The following is a 19323-nucleotide window of genomic DNA, read 5'->3' as shown; positions in this document are numbered from 1 at the left end:
TAGTGCCTGCTGGAATATTACAAATTTTTTTCTTTAGCCATCATTGCCAGAATTCCTATCTTCATCCCAGTGCCAGTGAAGACAAAGATAAAACCAAACTACAGCTTCTGCAATAGCTACCACAACAACTGTATAAACTGATTTATCAATGAATAATGTAATTCAACAAGTGATGCTAAATGAAAAGGTCGATTTGCTTTGTGAGGAAATGGACATATCAATAGATTCCTCTGCTTTGAACTGCTCACAAAACTTGCCTAGATTATGTATCACTTGTATGCATTGTGAACTATCTGTTGGTGCAGCGACTTGTGGTAGTGCTGTGGTATTTTTGCTGATGATGTCATTGGTGGTACAATTAATCTAAAAGGAGCCATCAATTGGCTTGGTGTCATGGCATTTTGTATCCTCCTCCCTTCTGCTTGTGATGGTCGTTCAGCTAAAATTTGGGGGCCAACAGAGGTGAGGCAAAGAACCTCACCCTCCCACTGGTACAAAGGCCTATCCACAGGTGTCGTTGTATGCTAGACCTGTAGTCAATGATGGGTAAGATCCAATTGCAATGGTACCAACCTAAGACAGGAGGCTGATGCCTTGAGGTCAGCTCATCCGATGATGGGTAAGAATCATATGTAGTATTGGGCAACCTAAGACATGCACGGTCCCTAAGCCACATGTTGGTTGTTTAATTAAACAGAGAGGGGGAGATGTTGAGAGCCACAGCTGAAGTTGCCCCAGCAAACTTCCAGCTGATTGGCTCACCACAGACCCAGTAAACTTCCATCTGATAGGCTCCTCTGTGGTGACGCTCATTGGGCTATTGCCCCACCCTTTCAGACCACAGAGCTGCTCATTGAGGGACTCTTCATTCCTGCTTGACAAGAGGCTCATAAATTGTGCCCAGCCAGACTGTGGCAGGTTTAGGGTTTACGTTATGGTTAGAACTAGAATGAGGGCTAGGGTTAGGACTAGTAATAGGTCGAGGTTTGGGGTTAGGCTAAGGATTAGGGTTAGGCTTAGGGTTAGCACTAGGTTTAGGGTTAGCTTTGGGTAAGGAAGAGGATTAGAGCTAGGGTTAGGGCTATGTTTAGGGTTAGGTGAGAATTAGAGTTTGTCATAGTAGTAGTCTTAGGGTTAGGTTAGGGTTAGGGCTAAATTAGGGCTAGGATTAGGGCTACGATTAGTGTTAGAGTAAGGGCTAAATTAGGGCTAGGATTAGGGCTAGATTTAGTGTTAGGGTTAGAGCTAAATTAGGGCTAAGATTAGGGCTAGGTTTAGTGTTATAGTTATGGCTACATTAGCACTAGTATTTAGTCTAGGGTTAGTGTTAGGGTTAGACTAAGGGGTTGGGCTAGAATTGGGGTTAGCATTGGTATTAAGGTTAAAATTAGGGGAATTGGTGGGGTTTTAGCTAGCTTTAGGGATAAGTTGAGGGTTAGAATTAGGATTAGGCCTAGAGTTACTTTTCAGTTTAGGATTAAGGCTAGGTTTAGGGCTAGGTTAAGGGCTATAGTTTCTGTTAGGGTTATGGCTAGGACCAGGTCTAGGGCTAATATGAGGTCTAGGGTTAACATTAAATTTTTTTTAGGGTTAGGTTATGGCTAGGTCTAGTGTAAGAGTTAGGTTTAGGTTAAAGTTCAGCTTTAGGGCTAGGGTTATTATTAGGGTCAGTGTCAGGGTAAAGGTTAGCATTTGGTTTACCTAATGGTTTAGTGTAAAGGCTCGACTTAGCGTTAGGGTTAGGTTTAGGATTAGGGTAATGGATAGGGTTTAGTTTAGGTTTCAGTTAAGGTTTAGTGTAATGGATGAGTTAGGTTTAGCAATCGGGTTAGGGTTACCATTAGAGTTAGAGTTATTTTTAGTGTAATGGATAAGTATAGAGCTAGGGTTAGAGTTAGTTATGGTTTGGATTAACTCTAGGATTAGGGCTAGGTTTGGGGACATGTTTAGGGTGTGATTTAGGGTAAGTTTTAGGGTTAGGTTAAGTGTTAAGTTTAAGGCTAGGGTTATAGTTAGGTTAGGATAAGGGTTAGTGTTTGAGCTAAGGCTAGGGCTAGGGTGAGGGTTAGGTTTAGGTTTAGGTCTAGGTTTACATTTATGGTTAGATTTAGGTTTAGTGTTAGGAATTTAGTTTTAATTAGGGGTAGGGTTAGGGTTAGGGTAATGGGTATGGTTAGAGCTAAAGTTCAGGCTAGGTTTAAAGTTATGATTAGGGATAGGTTTAGGGATAGGGTTTAGGATAGTACTAGGGTTATGTTTAGTGTAAAGGTTAGGCTTTGAGCTAGGGTTTGGTCTAAGGCGAGGCTTAGGTTAAGGCTAGGTTTAGGGCTAGGGTTAGGCTAAGAGTTATGCTTAGAGCTAAGTTTACGCCTAGGATTAGGGCTAGGTTTTATGTTAGGTTTAGGGCTTGGGTTAGGAGTATGGGTAATCTAAGAACTAGGGTTATGTTTTGGGCTAGATTTTGGGTTAGGGTTATGGCTATATTTAGTGTTAGGTCTAGGTTTTGAGTTAGTGTTATGTTTAAAGCTAGGTTCAGTGTTAGAATTAGGGTCAGTTTTTGGGATAGCATTAGGGTTAGGGTTAGAGTCAGAATTAGGACTAGGTTTAGGTCGAGGTGTAGAGTAAGTGTTTGGTTTAGGTTAAGGGTTATTGTTAGTTCTAGTGCTAGGTTTTTGTTTAGGTCTAGGGCTAGTGTTATAGCTATATTTTTGATTAGCTTTTGGTTTAGGTCTAGTATTAGGTTTAGGTATAGGTATAGGGTTACCAGTAGTGCTAGTGTTAGGGTTTGGTTTAGGGTTAGGGTCAATTTTAGACCTAGGGTTACTTTGAGGGTCAGATGAGGGTCAGCGTTAGGTTTAGAGGTATAATGAGGGCTAGGGTAAAGACTAGTATTATGGTTAGTGTTTAAATTAGGCTAAAGATTATGATTAGGACTAGGGTTATAATTTGGGTTAGGGTTTGGCTTACTGTAAGAAATAAGTTTAGACTTAGGGTTAGGTATACTATTAGGGTTAGGGTTAGGGTTAGGGCTAGTATTATGCTTAAAGGTAGGGTTAAGGGTCAGATTAGGGGTAGAATTTTTATTAAGGTTAGGGCTGCGGTTAAGACAATGACTAAAATATGAACTAGGATTATGATTAATTCTAGTTTGAGGGTTAGGATAAGGCTAGATGTATTGTTAGGGTTAATTTTAGATTAGGGTGATGTTTAGAACCAGGATTAGTGTTAGGGTCAGTGTCAGGGTCAGGGTTAGTAATACAGATAGTTTTAGGGTAGTTGTAGGGTTACAGTTTGATTTAGGTTAAGGGTTAAGATTAGGTCTATGGGCTTGGTTTTGGTTTATGCCTAGGGCTAGGAATAAGGCACATTTTAGGATTAGCGTTATGGTTAGTTGTAGTGTTAGGGTTTGGTTTAGGCTTATTGTTACAGTTAAATTTAGAGTTAGGTTTAGTTTTAGACTTAGGCTTAGAGCTAGGATTAGGATTAAGACTAAGGATAGAACTAGGGCTAGGAGTAGGCAAGAGTTAGAGTTAGTCTTATGACTAGGTTTAGGGTTAGGATAGGATTAAATAAAGGCTAGTATTAGCACTGGGCTTTGTGTTAGGCCTTGGTTTAGGGCAAGGGTTGGGGTTAAGTTTAGGGTTATGGCTAGTTTTTGGGTATAGGATGAGTTTATAGGTAGGTTTAGGGCTAGGGTGAGGAATAGATTTAGTGTTAGGGCTCAGGTTAAGGTTCGGGCTAGGATTAAGCATAAGATTAGGGTTAGGATTATGGCATGGGATAATTTCACATCTAGTGTTACGGTTAAAAATAGTTTGAGGTTTAGATTTATCTCTACGTCTAGTGTAAGGGTTAGTTTTAGGGTTAGGTTCAGGATTAAAGCTAAGAGTACTCTTAGGGTTTGGGTCACAATTAGTGTTTTGGATAGGTTAAGGTTTAATGTTAGGGCTCGAATTAGCATTAGAGTTAGGATTAGGGTAAAGATAGTTTTAGGTTTAGGTTTCAGGTTATTTTTAGGATAATTGATAGGGTTAGAGATAGGGGTACAGCTAGGGATATTGTTATGTTTATTGATAGGGCTAGCCTTAGGGTTAATGTGAGTGTTAAATCTAGGTTTATGGCTAGGGTTATAGTTACGATTTTTTATAAGGTTAGATTTAGGGGTAAATCTAGGGATAGTGCTCAGAATAATGCTAGGTTTTTGGTTAAGTTAAGGCTAGGTTTAGAGTAATGGCTAATGTAATACCAGGGTTGTGATTAGGGCTAATTTAGGGTTAGGGTTAGGGGTGGGTCTATTGTTAGGTTTAGGGTGATGTTTAGGATAGGGTTAGTTGTAAAGTCAGAGTCAGGGTCAGGGTTAGTTTTAGGGTTTGGATTAAAACTCTAATTAGGCCTAGTGTTATGGCTAAGTGTAGGGTTAGGGCTTAGTTTTTATTAAGGGATAGGGTTTGGTCTATGGCTTCATTTTGTTTTAGGGCTAGGGTTAGTGCTAGTTTTAGGATTAGCCTTAGGTTTAGGACTAGTGTTAGGTTTAGGTTTAGGCTAAGGGTTAGGGTTATATTTAGAGTTAGGGTTAAATCTAGGGTTGCTTCTAGGGCTATGAATAAGGCTAGTTTGAGACCTATGGTTTGGGTTACGATTTGGATTCCAGTAAAGAATAGGGTTAGAACTAGTGTTTGGACTAATGTGATAATTAAATTTAGTCTTTAGGCTAGGGTTAGAGTTAAGGTTAGGGACAGGGTTAAATTAGATCTAATATTAGGGTTAGGGTTAGTGTTAGAGTTAGGCTTAGGCTTACGGATAGGGTTATAATTAAGGCTATGTTTAGAACTAGGATAAGGGCTATGACTTGTGATATGGTTAGGGCTAGTGTCATGGCTAAGGCTAATATCAGGTCTAGGATAATGCTTAGGGATAGTTTTGGGGTTAGTTTTATGGCTAGGTCTAGTGTAAGGGTTAGTTATAGGGTAAGAGTGAGATTTAGATCTAGGGAAATTATTAGCGTCTGTGTCAGTGTTAGGGTTGGGTTTAAGTTTGAGTTTAGGTTTAGGGCTCAAATTATCATTAGGGTTATGTTTAGGGTAATGATTGGATTAGGTCTAGTGTTCAGGTTGGGTTTAGGGTAATTGATAAGTTTGAGGATAATGATATGTTTAGGGTTAGGCCTAGGGATAGCATTAGGGTAAGGGTTATGTTTAGGTTAATGATACAGTTAGACTTAAAGTTAGTGCTATGGTTGTGGTTAGAATTAGGTCTTGATTTAGGGTTAGAGTGAGGGTTAAAACTAGGGTTAGTTAAAGGTTTTATTTAGTGTAAGTGTTAGGTTCTGAGCTATGGTTAGGGCTAAGCTGAGAGTTAGGTTCAGGATTAGGTCTAGGGATAGGATTACGGTAGGTTTTTGGTTAGGGTTATGGTTTGGATTAGACCTAAGTTTAATGGTAAGGTCATTAAAAGGGTCAGGGTTAGTGGTACGGTTTTGGATAGGGTTAAATCTAGAATGAGGGCAAGGGTAAGGACTATTGATAAGGTTAGTCTTTTGGTTAGCCTAAGGATTAGTGATAGGTCTAGGGTTACCCTTAGTTTTAAGGTTTTGCTTAAGTAAGGCATTGGCTTAGAGCTAGGGTTATGGCTATGGTTTTTGTTAGAGTTAGGGTTAAATCTCGCTTTAGGGCTCGGATTAGGCCTAGGATTTTTGTTAGGGTTAGGGCTAGGGTCAGGACAATTGCTAATGTAAGAACTAGGTTTACCATTAGGGTTAATTTTAGTGTTAGGCTATGAGTTAGGTTTAGTGTTAGGGTTAGGTTTAAGGTTAGGATGATATTTTTACTAGGATTCATCTTAGAATAGGAGTCAGGGTCAGGCTTAGTTTTAGGGTTAAAGTTAGGACTTGAATTAGGGGAGGGTTACTTTTTGGGTTCAGTTTAAGGTGAGGGTGGTGTTTAAAGCTAGGATGAGTGTTAGGATATGAGTCAGCATCAGGGTTGGTTTTAAGGTTAGGGTTAATACTTGAAGTAGAGCTAGGGTTAGATCTAGTAGTAGTGTTAGGGTTTGGTTTAAGTTAAGGTTTAGGGCTAACACTCGGTTTTGTTTTAGTCCTAGGGTTAGGGTTAGGGCAAGTGTTAGTGTTAAGCTTAGGGTTTGTGTTTGGGTTAAATTTGGAATTATTTTTAGATCTAGGGTTAGGGCTAGAAATAAGGATAGGGCAAGAGTTATGGCTAGGATTAGGGTTATGGTAAGGAATGGAGTTAGAACTAGGGCTAGGGATAGGGCGAGATTTAATTTTAGGGTTAGGGTTAGGGTTTGGGTTAGAGATAGGGCTAAATTAAGGCTACAATTACGGCTAGGTTTAATGTTTAGTTAAAGCCTAGGGTTAGGGTTAGGGTTAGGTTTAGGGTTAGGGTTAGAGTTTAGAGTTAGCATTTAGAGTTTAGGTTTAGCGCTATGTCAAAGTTTGTGGTAACGGATGGCTTTGTAGCTAGGTTTAGAGGTAGGGTGAGGCTTATAATTAATATTAAGCTGTGGTTAGGTTTAGGTTTATGGTTAAGCCTAGGTTTAGGACTAGGAGGAGGGCTTGGGATTTTTTTTTTTTTTTTTTTTTTTTTTTAGGGTTGGGCTAGAATTAGTGCAAGGGCTAATTTCAGGTCCAGAATTATGGTTAAAGTTACTTTTAAGATTAGGATTATGGGTACGCCTAGTGTAAGGGTTAGGTTTAGGGTTAGCATCAGGTTTAGAGCTAGGGCTATTATTAGGGTGAAGGTATGGGTTAAGGTTTGGGATAGGTTAAGGTTAAAAGTTAGAACTTCAATTAGCATTAGGGTTATGGTTATGGTTATGGCAATGGATAGAGTTAGAAATCAGTTTAGGGCTAGGGTTATGGCTATGATTTTGGCTAGGTTTCGGGTTATAATTAGTGCTAGGGTTAGGGTTACAGCTAATGTAAGTACTAGGGTAATTATTATGGCTAATATTAGTGTTTTAGGGCTAGGTTTACTGTTAGGTTAAGGATTAGGTTTAGGGTGATGTTTAGACCTTGGGTTAGTGTTATGGTCAGAGTAAGGTCAGGGGTGTTTATAGGGTTTGGCTTAAAACTCGAATTAGGGCTGTGTTTATGGCTAGGTGTAGGGTTAGGGCTTGGTTTTGGTTAAGGGTTATGGTTAGAGCTTTGGCTCAGTTTGGTTTTAGGGCTAGGGTTAGGGTTAGTGAAACTTTTAGTATTAGTGTTAGGGTTAGGACTAGTGTTAGAAATAGGCTTAGGCTTCAGTTTAGGGTTAAATTTTGAGTTAGGTTTTTATATAAGGTTAGTGCTAGGGCTAAGGATAGGGCAAGGGTTAGGACTAGGATTTGAGATCGGGTTAGGTTTATGGGAAGGGATAGGATTAGAATGAGTGATAGGGCCAATGTGAGAGTTAGAGTTATTCTTAGGGCTAGGGATAGTGTTAGGTTTAGGGATAGCGCTAAATTACGGCTAGAGTTAGTGTTAGGGCTAGGGTTAGAGCTAGTTTTAGAATTAGCATCAGGGTTAGGGCTAGTTTTAAGCTTAGGCATCGAGTTAGGCTTAGATTTAAAGTTCAATCTCGATCTAGTGTTAAAGTTAGGGCTAATGATAGGGCAATTGTGAAGAAAAGGGTTAGGGTTAGGGTTAGAATTACGTTAAGGGTAAGGGATGTGCTTTTGGCTAGGTTTAGGGCTATGGCAAGGGTTAGTATTAGGGTTAGGGCTAGAGTTAGGGTTATGTTCATGTTTAAGCCTAGGTTTATGGCTAGGATGAGGTTGAGTGTTTGTTTTAGCGTTAGGGATAGTATGAGGTCTAGGGCTAATGTCATGTCTAGGGTTATAGTAAGGGCCAGATTTAGTGTTAGATTTACGGCCCGGTTTAAGGAGGTTTTCTGTGTTAGGATCAGGGCTAGGAGTAGGGCAAAAGCTAATGTAAGAACAAGGGTTACCATTAGTTTTAGTTTTATGGTTAGGGTTAGGGATATTTTGAGTGCTAGGGTTAGGTTTAAGGTTAAGGTGATATTTAAAGCTACAGTTCTTGTTAGGATAGGAATCAGGGTCAGTAGTAGTTTTAGAGTTAGCATTAAGACTTGAATTAGGGCTATTGTTAATGTTAGTGTTCGATTTGAGTTTAGGAAAGTGTTTAGATTTAGGGTGAGTGTTAGGAATGAGTCAGGTTAAGGGTTAGTTTTTAGGTGAGGCTTAGGACTCGAATTAGGGCTAGGTTTAGGTCTAAGTGTAATGTTAGTATTTGATTTAAGTTAAGTTTTATGGTTAGGGCTATTGCTCGGTTTTGGTTTACTGCTAGGATTGGGTTAGGGCTAGTTTTACAATTATCATTAGGGTTAGGGCTAGTGTTAGTGTTAGGCTTAGCCTTAGGTTTAAGGTTAGATTTAGAGTTATGGTTAGGGCTGGGACTAACTTTAAGGCAAGTGTTAGGGCTAGTGTTAGGTTTATTGTAGTAGACAGGGATAGAACTAGAAATAGGGCTAGGCCAAGATTTATAGTTAGTCTTAGGGCTAGGGTTATGATAGGGTTAGAAATAGAGCTAAATTAGGGCTTTCATTAGGGCTAAGTTTTGTGTTTAGCTTAATCCTAGGATTAGGGTTAGGGTTACTTTAAATTTAGAGTAATGGATCACATTAGAGCTAGGTTTAGAGGTAGGGTGAGGGTTAGAATTAGAGTTAGGTGTAGGGCTACATATAGGGTTATGATTAAGGCTAGTTTTAGGACTAGGATGAGGGCTAGGTGTGTTTCTAGGGTTATGGCTAGGATTAGGGCTGGGGCTAATTTCAGGTCCAGAATTATGCATTAAGATATTTTTAGGGTTAGGTTTATGGATAAGTCTAGGCTAAGGTTTAGGTGTTGGGTTACCGTCAAATTTAGAGCTAGGGGTATTATTAAGGTCAAGTTCTGGGTTAGGATTTGGGAATAGGTTAAAGTTCCAAGTTTGGCTTGAATTAGTTTTAGAATCAGGGTTAGGGTAATGATAGGGTTAGATTTAGGATTCAGGTTAGGTTTTGGGTAAAGGAATCGTTAGGGCTAGTGTTAGTGTTAGGCTTAGGCTTAGGTTTAAGTTTAGATTTAGAGTTAGGAATAGGGATGGGACTAACTTTAAGGCAAGTGTTAGGGCTATTGTTAGGTTTACAGTAGCAGATATGGAAAGATCTAGGGATAAGTATAGGGCTAGGCAAGAGTTAGAGTTAGTCTTAGGGCTAGGGTTAGGATAGGGTTAGAGATAGAGCTAAATTAGGGATAGGATTAGGGCTAGGTTTTGGGTTTAGCTTAAGCCTAGGGTTAGGGTTAGGGTTAGGTTTAAATTTAGGGTAATGGATGACATTATATCTAGGTATAGAGGTAGGGTGAGTGTTAGAATTAGGGTTAGGTATAGGGCTAGAGTTTGGCTTAGGATTAAGGCTATGTTTAATGCTAGGATGAGGGCTAGGTGTGTTTTTAGGGATAGGACTAGGATTAGAGCTAGAACAAATTTCAGGTCCAGATTTATGGTTAAAGTTAGTTTTAAGTTAGGTTTATGGCTACATCTAGTCTAAGAGTTAGGTGTTGGGTTATGGTCAAGTTTAGAGCTAGGGTTATTATTAGGTGAAGTCTGGGTTAGGGTTTGGGATTTGTTAAGGTTTCAAGTTTGGGCTTGAGTTAGTTTTAGGATTAGGGTTAGGGTAATGATAAGGTAAGATTTAGGATTCAGGTTAGGTTTAGGGTAAAGGAATGGTTAGGATTTGAAATAGGGTTAGGTTTATGCTTAGGTTTATCATTATACTTTGGGTTATGGTTATGTTAATGGATAGAGTTAGAGATCAGTTTAAGGCTAGTGTTATGGTTACAATTAGGGCTAGTGTTAGGGATAGGTTAGGATTAAAACTAGGTTTAGGGATCTGAATAGGGCTAGGTTTTGGGTTATGTTAGGGCTAGTGTTAGTGTTACAGCTAATGTAAGTACTAGGTTTACAATTAGGGCTAGTTTTAGGGTTTTAATGCTAGATTTAGGGTTAGGGTTAGGTTTACTGTTAGGGTGATGTTTAGAACTTGAAGTGTTAGGGTCAGTGTCAGGTTCATGAGTAGTTTTAGGATTTGGCTTCCAACTCGAATTAGGGCTAGGTTTAGGTCTATGTGTAAAGTTAGAGTTTGGTTTAGGTTAATGTTTAGGGTTAGAGCTATGGCTTGGTTTTGTTTTAGGGCTAGAGCTAGCGTTAGGGTTCATTTTAGGATTAGCGTTATGGTTTGGGCTAGTGTTAGGGTTAGGCTTCGGTTTAGGATAGGGCTAGATTTATAGTTACGTTTTGCCTAAGGTTAGTGCTAGGGATAAGTATAGGTTAAGGGTTAGCACTAGGGTTAGGGTTTGGGTTAGGGTTACAGTAAGGGATAGGGTTAAAATTAGTGATAGGGCTAGTATGAGAGAATTTTTCTTAGGGCTAGGGTTATGGTTTGGTTTAGGGATAGGACTAAATTATGGCTAGGGTTAGGTTAGGCCTAGGGTTAGGGCCAGTTTTAGAATTAGGCTTTGGCATCTAGTTAGGGTTAGATTTAGAGTTAGATTTTGATCTAGGGTTAGTGCTAAGGCTAAGGATAAGGCAAGTGTTACCACTAGGGTTAAGGATAGAGTTAGGTTTTAATTCAGCATAAAGGATGCGGTTATAGCTAGGATTAGGGCAAAAGCGAGGGTTAGTATTAGAGTTAGAATTAGGTTTAGGGTTAGGGTTATGATGAAGGCTATGTTTAGGGCTACAATGAGGACTAGGATTGTTCTAGGGTTAGGGATAGTATTAGGGCTATGGCTAATGTCAGGTCTAGTTTTACAGTTATGGATAGTTTAGTGTTAGTTTTATGGCTTGGTCCAGTGTAAGGGTTAGGTTTTTGGTTCGGGTCAGGTTTAGATCTAGGGTTATTTTTAGAATCAGGGTCATGATTAGGGTTCTGTTAAGTTAGTTAGGTGCAGGGTTCGAATTAGTGCTACATTTATTGTTATGGTAATAACAGGGATAGGTTTAGGGTTTAGGTTTGGTTTAGTGTAATGTATAGGGTTAGGGTTAGGCCTTGGGTTATCAGAAGGGTTAGGGTTATTGTCAGGGTAATGGATAGGTTTAGCCCAAAGGTTAGGGCTAGTGTTATGTGTAGGATTATCAAGAGTGTTTGCGTTAGGGTTAGGTTTAACTTTCAGGTTAAAGTTAGATTTAGGTCTCAGATTAAGGGTAGGTTTTGCCTTAGGTTAGGGCTAGGGTTAAGGCTACCACTAATGTATGAATTGGGTTTCTGATTATAGTTGGTTATAGGTTTAGATTTAGGTCTATGTTTAGTGTTAAGTTTAGGTTTACAGTGATTATGATGTTTACACTCAGGGTTTGTGTTGGCTCAGAGTCAGTGTCAGGGTTAGTTTTCAAGTTAGAGTTAGACTATAATTAGGGATAGGGTTAGGGCTAGGTGTAGGGTTAAGTTTTGTTTAGGTTTACAATTAAGATTAGGGCTATGACTTGTTTTTTTTTTTGGGGGGGGCTATGGGTTGGGTTAGAGCTAGTTTTATGATTAGTCTTAGGGTTAGGGCTAGTGTAAATGTGAGATTTAGGCTTAGGTTAAGGATTTGGGATAAAAGTAGAGTTATGGTTAGGTTTAGTCTTACTGTTAGGGTTAGAACGAGGTATAGAGCTAGTGTGAGAGTTAGTCTTAAGACTAGGGTTAGGGTTGTGGATAGGGCTAAATTAGGGTTTGGATTAGGGTTAGGGTTAGTGTTAGGTTTAGGCCTAGGGTTAGGGCTAGGGTTAGTGTTAGGTTTAGGTTTAGGGTTAGGTTTAGGTTAAGGTATGGGAATTAATCTAGTTTTAAAACTAGGGTGAGAATTAGGGTTAAGGTTAGGGTTAACGTTAGAATTAGGATTAAGATTAAGGTGACGTTCCTTGCTAGGATGTGAGCTAATTTTTGTATTAGGGTTAGGGCTAGATTAGAACTAGGGCTAATGTAAGGTCTAAGGTATGGTTAGGGATTGTTTTAGGGTTAGGTTTATGGCTAGGTCTATTGTAAAGTTTATATTTCTTGTTAGGGTCAGGATTAGAGCAATGGGTATTATTAGAGTTAGGGTCAAGTTTAGGGTTTGAGTTAGGATTAGGCTTGGTCTAGTGCTAGTGTCACTGTTAGGTTTAGGTATAGGTTTACCAGTAGAGGTAGTGTTAGGTTTCGGTTTAGGGTTAGGGTCAGATATAGATCTAGGGTTAGTGATAGGGTCAGATTAAGGGTCAGGATTTGGATTAGGGTTAAAGCTAGAATGAGGGCTTGGTATAGGACTAGCAATAGAGTTAGGGTTTGGGATAGGGTAAGGGATAGGGTTAGAGTTATGGTTAGGGTTAGGGTTAGAGTCAGGGCTCGCATTGGGGCTAGGATTTGTGTTAGCATTAGGGCTATGGTTAATGAAAGAACTAGTTTTTTTTTTTTTTTTTTTTTTTTTTTTTTTTTTTTTTTTTTTTTTTTCATTTGGGCTAGTTCTAGGGTTAGCATTATGGCAATGTTTAGAGCTAGAGATACTGTTGGGGTCAGACTAAGTGTCAGGGTTATTTCTAAAGTTAGGGTTAGGACTCAAATTAGGGCTAAGTTTAGGGATAGGTGTAAGATTAGTGTTTGTTTTAGGTTAAGGGTTAGTGTTAGGATTATGGCTCAGTTTTGTTTTAGGGCTAAGGTAGGGTTAGGGCTTGTTTTCCAATTAGCATTAGGTATAGGGCCAGAGTTAGGGTGAGGTTTGGGCTTAAGATTAGGGTTTACCACCAGGTTTAGGGCTAGGGTGATGGTTAGCATTAGGATTGATGCTAGGGATAGGGCTAGGTTTGGGTTATGGTAAGGGATAGGTTTTGAACTTTGAATAGGGCAAGGGCAAGAGTTAGAGTTAGTCTTATGGTTAGGGTTAGGATTAGGTTTAGAATTAGGTTTAAATTAGGGCTAGGATTATCACTAAGGTTAGTGTTAGGTTTTGGCCTAGAGTTAGGGCTAGGGTTAGGGTTCACGTTAGGGTTAGGGTAAGGTATGATGTTACAGCTACATTTTGGGATAGGGCATGGGATAAAATTAGGTTTAGGGCTCCAGTTAAAGTTAGGATAAGGATCAAGGCTAGGCTTAGGGCTAGGATTAGGTTTAGGGCTTGGGTAAGGGTTAGGGCTAGGATTAGCTATAGGGCTAATGTCAGTTCTAGGATTAATGTCAGCAATAATTTTAGGTTTAGGTTTATGGCCAGGTCTATTGTAAGGGTTACATTGAGCATTAGGGTCAGATTTACAGCTAGGGGTATTATTAGGGTCAGAGTCAGTGTTAGGGTATCGGTTAAGTTAAGGTTTAGGGTTAGGGCTAAAATTAGCATTAGGGTTAGGGTAATGGATATGGTTAGGTGTCAAGTTCAGGTTAAGTTTAGTATAATGGACAGGGTTAGGGTAAGGCATAGGGTTAGTGTTAGGCCTAGGAATAGAATTTGGTTAAAGATATGGTTCAGGTAATGGATAGGATTAGAGCTACTGTTAGGATAAGGATTATGATTAGGTTAGGGCTATGGTTAGGGTTAGGCCTAGGGTTAAAATTTGCTTAGGGTTATGGTTAGGGTAATGGATAAAATTATATCTAGGTTTAGGGCTAGTGTTATGGTTAGGAATAGGGCTATGGTTTGGTTTAGGTTTCAGGTTATGACAAGGTTTAGGTTTAGGGTTATGTTTAGGTTAAGTGTTAGGGCTAGGGATAGGGTTAAGGCTATGATTAAATCTAGTGTTAGGGCTCAGATTAGGGCTAGGTTTTGGGTTAGGTTAGGCCAAGTGTAGGACTATGGCTAATTTAAGAACTAAGGTTATGATTAATGCTAGTATTAGGGTTAGCATTAGGACTAGGTATAGTGTTTATATTAAGTTTAGGTTTAGGGGGATGATTAGAGATAGTGTTATTGTTAGGGTCAGAGTCAGGATTAGTGCTACTTTTAGGATTAGGGATAGGACTCGAATTAGACCGAGGGTTAAGGCTAGGTGTATGGTTAGGATTTGTGTTAGTGTTAGGATAAGAATTAGAGATAGGGATAATATCAGGTCTAGGGTTACATTTAGGTTAGGGTTAGGGTTGGGGCTATGCCTCAGTTTTCTTTTAGAGCTAGGGCTAGGGTTAGGGCTAGTTTTGGAATTAGCAGTTGTGTTAGGGCTAGTAGTAAGGTGAGGTTAAATCTTATATTAATTGTTATGGTATTATCTAGGTTTATGTCTAGGGCTATGGTTAGGGCTAAATTCATTGCTAGTGTTACGGTTATGGTAACATACAGGTTTAGAACTAGAAATAGTTTTAGGGTGAGAGTTAGAGTTATTCTTAGGGCTAGGTTAGGGGTAGGTTTAAGTTTAGGGCTAAATTAGGGCTAGGATTAGTGCTAGGGTTAGTGTTAGTGTTAGGGCTAGGTTTAGGGTTAGTGTAAGTGTTAGGGATAGGGTTAGGTTTAGGGAAAGGTATGGGGGTTATAGCTAGGTTTAGGGATAGAGTGAGAGTTAAAATTAGGGTTATGACTAAATTAGGGCTAGGATTAGTGGTAGGATTAGTGTTAGGGTTAGGTTTCGTGCTAGGCATAGGGTAAGGTATGATGTTACAGCTACGTTTTTGGCTAAGTAAAAGAATAAAATTAGGGATAGGGCTAGGGTTAAGGTTATGGTTAGAATTAAGTCTAGGTTTAGTGCTAGGATTAGGGCTAGGATTTGTGTTAGGGTTAAGGCTAGGATTACAGATAGGGCTAATGTCAGGTCTAGGGTTATGGTTAGGTATAGTTTTAGGGTTAGGTTTATAGCCAGATCTACTGTAAGGTTTAGGTTGAGTGTTAGGTTGAGCTTTGCAGCTAGGGTATTATTAAGGTCGGAATCAGGTTTAGGGTATGTGTTAGGTTAAGGTTTAGGGTTAGGACTCAAATTAGCTTTAGGATTAGCATTAGAGTTAGGGTAATAGATATGGTTAGGTTTAGGGTTCAGTTTAGGTTTAGGGTAATGGACAGCCTTAGGGTTTGGAAAATTGTTAAGGTTAGACTTAAGGATAGAATTCAGTTAGGGTTATGATCAGGGTAATGGATAGGATTAGAGCTACAGTTAGGGCTAGGGTTATATTAGGTTAGCGCTATGGTTAGTTTTAGGCCTAGGTTTAGAATTCGCTTAGGGTTATGGTTAGGGTAATAAATAAGATTAGAGCTAGGATTAGGGCTATGTTTATTGATAGGATTAGGGCCATGGTTCGGCTTAGGTTAAGGTTTAGTTTTGGGGTTAGGTTTAGGTTAAGTGTTAGGGCTAGTGTGAGGGTTAGTGATAGGGTTAAATTTAGGGTTAGGGATCTGATTAGGGCCAGGTTTTGGTTTAGGTTAGGGATAAGGTAGGACTACGGCTATTGTAAGAACTAGAGTTAAGATTAAGGTTATTTTTAGAGATAGCATTAGGTCTAGGTCAAGGTTTAGTGATTAGATTAGGTTTAGGTTTAGGAAGATGATTAGAGATAGGTTTAGTGTTAAGGTCAGAGTCAGGATCAGTGTTACTGATCAGGATTAGAGATAGGAGTCGAATTAGGGCTAGAATTAAGGCTAAGTGTTGGTTTAGGTTTTGTGTTAGGTTTAGGGAAGAATTAGGGATAGAGCTAATGTCAGGTCCAGCGTTATTGTTAGGCTAGATTTAGGTTTGGGCTATGGCTCAGTTTTGTTTTAGAGCTAGGGCTAGGATTAGGGCTAGTTTTAGGATTAGTGATTGTTGAGAGCCACAGCCGAAGGGGCCCCAGCAAACTTCCAGCTGCCAGCAATCCAGCTTCCAGCTGATGATTGGCTCACAGCGGCCCCAGCAACATCTAGCTGATTGGCTCCTTGGCCCCAGCAACATCTAGCTGATTGGCTCCTCTGCGGTGATGCTCATTGGACTGTTTCCCTGCCCTTTCAGACCACGGAGCTGCTCATTGGGGGACTTTTTGGCTCTGCCCACGTGACCCAGCCAATCGGCCTCAAGAGCAGGAGGATTGTGGGAGGTGGAGAGAAGCTTGTGGGGGGGAGAGAGAGGCTTGTGAAAAGCCGATGGTGGCAGTTGGGCTCTGAGGGGTTTTTCCTGAGAGGCTGTTTGTTTGGCGTGTTTGGTTCTAAAAATAAAGTTAGTTTCTTTTGACAAGTGGCTTCTGATTGTGCCCAGCCAGACTGCGGCATCTGGTGGCCCGTACGGGGAGCGACTGAGGGTAAGTGAACTGCTCGCCCCTGAGGGCAGGGCGAGAAGATGGGTAGCCATTTTAAGATTCTTCTTTTGTTATTTTGTTTCACTTTTGTTTTAAGTTGCCTGTCCCTGGAGATGAGTGAGACGGAAGAAAAACCGCTCACATCTGAGGAAAAACTATTTACGTCTGAGGAACAGATAGGGAGAAAGGACGGATGCACATGTCAGGAGGATAGAAAGGCTATAATGACTTTTTGTTGTTCCCTTTTTATTTCATTCTGTCTCGGTTTTGTTTGGCGTCATCTTGTTGGGTTGTATTATAGTAGAAATACGGGATCAGAAATTAGTAAAAAACAAACTGAAAGAGTGTTAAGTAAATTGTTAGAGGAAGGAGGCATCCCAGTAAAATCAGTAGCAGTCAGGGCATACGTTGATACAATACAAAAATGTAGCCCATGGCTTTTTAAGGAGGAGTTGTTAAATATATCACAATGGAACCATCATGGTGAAGATTTAAAAAGAATAGAAAAGAAAAGCCCAGGGACTCTGCCAGTTGGCACATTGCCATTGTGGACGTTCGTATCTTGTTTGCTTAGTCCAAAGCCTTCAGTTCAGACAATGGTAGAGGAAGGAGAAGACATAATGATTCAAGTAAAAGAGAAGGTCTCTCAAGTTAGTCAGACAGAGGAAAAGATTCAAGTAAAAAAGAAGGTCTCTCAAGTTAGTCAGACAGAGGAAAAGATTCAAGTAAAAGAGAAGGCCTCTCAAGTTAGTCAGACAGAGAAAGAAAGTGTAAAACAGAAAAAGCCATCAGGGGGAAAGTTACAACAGGAGATTGCTACTAACACCTTTCTATCACCAGAGGGTGTAAGTGTCCAACCAACAGCACCACCTCTACAGGAGACTGCTACTAACACCTTTCTATCACCAGAGGACGTAAGTGTCCAACTAACAAGGCCACCTCCATATGCTGGGAGGTCCCCAACCCCCGCAGTTGATAGTTGGGATCCTGAGACAAGATCTCAAATATTAACATGCCCTGTATTTGAGGCAGGAGGGCAGCGATTTTACCAAGTTTTAAATTTCAAAACAGTGAAGCAGCTAAAAGAGGCTGTAACAACCTATGGTCCTCAAGCACCCTTCACTGTAAGCTTGGTCGAATCCATTAACAACTTGAACATGACGCCAGCAGATTGGGCTAATATGTGTAAAGCTGTGCTAAATGGAGGACAATACCTGTTATGGAAGGTTGCCAATGAGGAATTTTGCAAGGAGACGGCTAGGCGAAATGCAGCAGCTGGTTATCCTCAGAGAAATCTAGATATGTTGTTAGGAAAGGGACCTTATGAGGATCAGCAGCAACAAATTGCATATGATCCTGGCGTATACGCACAAATTGCTGCAGATGCAATTAAGGCATGGAAGACTTTACAAGGACATGGAGGTTTACAAGGTCAATTATCTAAGGTAATACAAGGAGCTAATGAACCTTATGCTGAATTTGTAGATAGGCTTATTCAAACAGCTACCAGAGTTTTTGGGAATACAGAACAAGCAATGCCATTACTAAAACACCTGGCTTATGAGCAAGCGAATCGTTGGTGCAGAGATATCATTAGACCATGGAAACATGAAGATTTAAACACATATATTAAATTATGTAGAGACATTAATGAACAAGAGCAAGTCGTGGCAGCTGCAGTAAAACAGGCTTTAGATGCCAGAGACATTAATGAACAAGGGCAAATTGTGGCAGCTGCAGTAAAACAGGCTTTAGATGCCAGGCCAAGAACATGCTACAATTGTGAACAAACAGGACATTTTAAAAGGAATTGCCCCATTGGAGGAGGGTTTAACAAAACTAGGTATCCAAGGAGTAGAATACCAGGTATTTGCCCACGATGCCGTAGAGGGAGACATTGGGCTAATGAATGCCGTTCTCAAACCACCATAGAGGGTACTCCATTATCAAAAAACGAACAAGGACCAGGTGTTTATCCACGATATCGTGGAGAAAGGCATCAGGCTCCATTGCCAAAAAATGGACAAGGGGGCCCAATGCTCCGGGGCCCAAAACCACAAATATACGGAGCACTGGAGGAACCCAGCAACCCCATCAGGGTAGTGCCCAGGACACATTGTCCATCAGATCCCTCATCAGACAAACCAGAGGGAGCGCAGGGTTGGACATCTGCGCCTCCGCCAGAGCAGTACTAACTCCAGAGATGGGAGTTCAAATCATTCCCACAGGGGTGAAAGGACCTCTTCCCAAAGGAACAGTAGGCTTATTATTGGGACGCAGCTCTTCTACTCTAAAAGGACTTATGATAAGTCCTGGGGTAATTGATCCCGATTATGAAGGTGAAATAAAAATTATAGCCAGTTCTCCAAAGGGTATATCAGTAATTTCACCAGGAGATAGAATAGCACAGTTACTAATAATACCCAGCCTACATGATAAATTTTCCAGTCGTACTGTAGAAAGAGGTTCCAAGGGATTAGGTTCCACAGGTGTAGATTGGGCTATGCTTTCTTTAAATTTAGATTCTCGCCCCATGCTAAAACTAAATATTCAAGGACATGAATTTAATGGGCTACTGGATACAGGTGCAGACCTTAGCATCATCTCTCGTCAAGAATGGCCAAAACATTGGCCATTACAACAAGCCACTCAAACGCTTCGAGGCCTAGGAGTGGCGACTAATCCCCATAGAAGTGCAATGGTATTAGATTGGAAGGATCCTGAAGGATGTGAAGGAACTATACAGCCATATGTATTGGATCATCTTCCTGTAAATTTATGGGGACGAGATGTCCTAGATCAATTAGGTTTGACATTAACAAATAACATCAACCAAAATGTGCCCACTATTATGAATAGACAAGGTTTTAGGAAAGGAAAAAGATTAGAAAAACAAGAACAAGGTATAGCAGCACCAATACAAATAGATCAAGGAACAGACAGACATGGGTTGGATTTTCAGAAAGGGCCACTGAGACAATAAAAATTACTTGGAAATCAGAAAGACCAGTGTGGGTTCCTCAGTGGCCCCTGACTAAAGAAAAGATACAAGCAGCCCATGACCTGGTCAAACAACAATTAGCAGAAGGACATATACAACCTTCTGTATCTCCCCATAATACTCCCATTTTTG

This window comes from Marmota flaviventris, chromosome 13 (genome assembly GCF_047511675.1).
Source record: "Marmota flaviventris isolate mMarFla1 chromosome 13, mMarFla1.hap1, whole genome shotgun sequence".
In the NCBI taxonomy this organism is placed as follows: Eukaryota; Metazoa; Chordata; class Mammalia; order Rodentia; family Sciuridae; genus Marmota; species Marmota flaviventris.
The sequence above is the reverse complement of the archived record's forward strand: the minus strand, read 5'-3'. Positions refer to the sequence as shown.